A 4,321-nucleotide genomic window follows, 5' to 3' on the forward strand; every position below is an offset into this window, starting at 1 on the left:
AAATTTGCTCAGACTCTACAGATATTCAATAATAATACTAAAATAAAAATGGGAAATTGTACCTCTAAGGTTGCTAAACCCCAGAAACCCCAGCCACCTGTTAATACTCCAGCAGGGTACATGTACAATTCATACGGAATTTCAACTTGCAAGTATCTTCAAAAATGGGAAAATTTAACTAAAAATGATATCAATTTGAAATGGCCAAAGTGGGGAACTTTTGACACCTCCAAATTGATTTTTCTGCGCGCTCAATTAGAAAAAGCCGGCTCAAAAATTAAATTAAATGAATGGGAAGCTTATCTTGATTGGAAGTTAGAGGCTTCTAGGAGAGACTCGGATAAAATATCTTCCCTACAAGAAGTTAGTAAGAAAATTTTGGAGACTGTCTCGGAACTAAAGAAGGCCTCTGAAGCAAGTAAGTGCCAAGACCCTATTCCCCCTCCCCCTGCTTCTGCTCCTCCACTATACCCCCTGCTCTCGGAGCTTCCTTGTGTGGACTTGCCCTCCACCTCTCTTCTTCCTCCTTCTATATCTCCTCAACTACCATTCCCTGCTGACCTAGAAAAAAATGAGAATACAAGTTCAGAGAAAGATGACTCAAGAATTCTAGCAGCTCCTTTCCGGGAAAAGCCTGTCTCAGGTAGAGGGGATCCAGCAATTGTATATGTTCCTTGGACTAGAACAGAATTAAGAAACCTAGCTAAAGATTTTCCTGACCCTCTCCAGGACCCTGATGGGTTTGCAAAGGAGTTTGATTTAACTGTTAGAACATATGATCCTGGCTATTCTGACCTGTTCCAATTAATACACCTACTGGTTTCTGAGAGCAAGGCAACAGAATGGCTAAATAAGGTTCGCTGGCAGACTCCTGTAGATGATTTTTTAAAACAGAAAGAGACAGACAGAGAAAAATGCAGGGAATTGGCCCACCGGCTTTATCAAGCCATACCTGAAATTTTTCCTCGGAGAATGGACTGGACCAAGATCCAGCAATGTAAAAGAAAGCCTGATGAACCAGTGCTTGATTTCTTTGAACGTTTTGAAAAGACTTTCAAACGATATTCAGGCCTATTGCCAGACAGTTTCAAGGATCATCAAAATGATCCCTTACTAAATTCGGCATTTCTGGATGGACTAGATGAAGAACTTGTAACTCTGATCAAACAACATAAATTAACCTGGCAGACTACCCATGCTGACGAACTGGCAATTCTGGCTGATCAGCTATCTAAAACTGTCCAAAAGAAAGAAAAAGATAAAGTTACACAAATTATGAACTTACAGCTTCAACAATTAAGCAACCAAGCCAGTTCTACTCAGAAGTCTCTTAGAAAAGGAGAGAAAGGAGTCTGTTTTTACTGCAAAAAGCCAGGCCACCATAAGAAAGACTGTAGAAAACTGAAATGGGATTTACAAAGAAAAAATGGACAGAAGCAAGCATAGGGCTGCTCCGAGGACTATGAGAGGGTACTTCCCCTTCTCCTTACTGATACTTTAGGAGAAATTGAAATTATCATAAAAGGAGAGGTTACTAAAGCCCTTGTGGATACTGGGGCCACTTTATCTGTTCTTAACCCTACCCATTTAAGTTTCCCTCTTCCTCGGAGTAAAGCTTCTGTACAAATGGTAGGGGTATCTAACCAACCAATGACTGTTTTTAAGTCCGAACCTGTCCCCTTTCAGCTAGGGGATGTTACGGGGCAACATATATTCTTACTGGTTAAATCGGCCCCAATTCACCTGATAGGAAGAGATTTTCTTGAAACCCATGATGCTCATATATCGTTTTCCCGAAAAGGTGAAATGTATTTAGAACTAAGTGAATCAGATACTGAATCAATTGGGAAAATAATGATTTTAAAGGAACTTTCACCAGAGGAAAATAATTTTGAAACTGAACGTTTGTTGCAAGAAGTTCCAATGCAACTTTGGGCCCTTTCCAGTACAGATATTGGCAAGATTGAGTCAGCCACTCCTATTAAAATAACTATTAATAATACTTTGCCTTTACCTAATATTCGCCAATATCCTCTAAGGCCTGATGCACTAGCTGGAATTAAACCCATTATACAAGATTACTTAAAAAGAGGACTTATAATTCCATGTACAAGTCCCTGTAACTCTCCTATCTTTCCAGTAAAGAAACCAAATGGGAAAGGATGGAGATTTGTACAGGATCTCAGAGCTATAAATAGGATAGTTATTCCCAGACATCCTGTGGTTCCAAATCCACATACCTTATTATCAACTATTCCTGAGGACTGCCAATATTTTTCAGTAATAGATTTGTGTAGTGCTTTTTTCAGCATTCCAGTAGAAAAGGATAGTCAATATCTCTTTGCTTTCACTTGGGAAGATCGACAATTTACTTGGACTGTGATGCCCCAAGGATATACAGAAAGTCCCACCTATTTCTCCCAGATATTAAAAGCCGACCTAAATGATGTTCAATTTCCTAGAGATTCCACTCTAATCCAGTATGTGGATGATTTACTTGTATGCTCTAGGACATTACTAGACTCTCAAAAGGACCCACCTTAGGCAAATACCTCCAAGAACACCTCCCTGATAATTCCACTGGTAGAATTATATATGAATCTAATCAGGATGAATATTGTATAGCTATAGAGATGGATGATGAAGAGCTAAGAAAAACACCTGGATATGATGGCGAAAGGCTTGCAGCAGCCTGTCCTATCTGTCATAGCATATCTTGTCCTCAGACTCACCAGCCATGCTCTTGTGGCTGGATATCTGTGAAACAAGAAAGAAATCAATGGGTTCCCATTTCAGAAATTATTGGCATCACTTGGTGGGTAGATATGTCTGTAACTACCCCACCATCCTTGCGTCCTGGACGCTTGTGGGAAGCCCTATGGAATACCCAAACTCTAGCTCATTTGGGGGTCACCTCCACCCATTTAACTATGGCATGGGAAACTCAACATTTTTGGGTCCACTCAGTATACCCTAACTGCTCCCAAGCCATAGCTACCCAATGGCAACAGCATTCCTGGTGGATCCAACAACATTGGCCCCCTGAGAGAAGCAAAAGGGGAATACTTGGAGGAGTAGGGGCTGGCCTTGGTATCCTGGGACAAGCTGAGCTTGCAGCTAATGAAGAACGGCATTCATTAGAAAAGGATTCTTTATCTAAAATAGGTCATATAGAAGGAATGCTGTTTCAGGAAGAAGGGAAAGGGTGGGAAGCAGCATGGAAGGACAATAAAGCCTTAATTTCATGGATAGAACAGACACGACAGACTGTAAAAACTCATGCACAAACCCAACAATGGGAACGTGCCTGTACCCTAACTCAACTGGGCCTTTTATCTATGCTAATGCAAATGGAATCTGAAGTGGCTATGAAACAATGGCCAACTATAATGGCTGCAGAAGCCCAGGCCAGACACTTACAGGACTCATATGGTTCCCCAGGAATTTGGAAAATTTTAGATGGGAAATGCGATGATCTAAGATGTGTCTTAAAAGCCCAGGTGCCTCGGTTAGATCCTAAGCTTAAATTCCCAGTAGTTCAACTGGCCGGCATAGGGACCATCATCAATAATACTAGAATACTTCCAATGGGAAGTAGATGGGCCATATTTAAAAATAATAAACAATGGGAACCCATCTCACTGTCTGACTGTGAAAATCGGAAGGGTGAATGGTTATGCCCCCAATCCACATGGAATACTGAATTCACCCAGTCCTGGCCTATTGTATCTACCCCAACAAATAACAATATATGGTATATGGGAAAGGGACGTTTTTGCTGGGAAGGGTTAAAAAATTCTTCTGTTATACTAAGCGATTTTTACTGTAATATCACCAGGTTCACATTAAATAATACTGGAATATGGTGTAATACTGAAATTATAGGCAGAATAACTTTGCCTGAGGTTCATAAAACCTATGATAATATTGATACTGAAAAGCCAATGTATTGGGAAATTGAACTTAATCCTCCCCATGAAGTCATTTCTATGGAAACTAACTGGCCAGAAGAAAAATTAGAGCTTCTAGATAATGAAATAGTAGAGAGTCTTAATTCATCTGGCCAAACATGTCATAAGGTACAAATGACAGTGTATGAAGGAGGAAAACATATAATTAACTTAATAAAAAATTATGATAATCCATGTAAAGGGTTTTTCGGTTGACTGGGATGCTAGTTACCCTCAGACTTTTCCTTGTTTAGTATTAGACATTTTTTGTTCCTTATCAATGTTACTGGTTTATTATTGTTACTTTTGTTCCTGGTATGTAAATATATTAGATGCAGAAAAACAAAACTTGACAAACAGCAAAAAGACTC

This window comes from Myotis brandtii, unplaced genomic scaffold (genome assembly GCF_000412655.1).
Source record: "Myotis brandtii unplaced genomic scaffold, ASM41265v1 scaffold1830, whole genome shotgun sequence".
In the NCBI taxonomy this organism is placed as follows: Eukaryota; Metazoa; Chordata; class Mammalia; order Chiroptera; family Vespertilionidae; genus Myotis; species Myotis brandtii.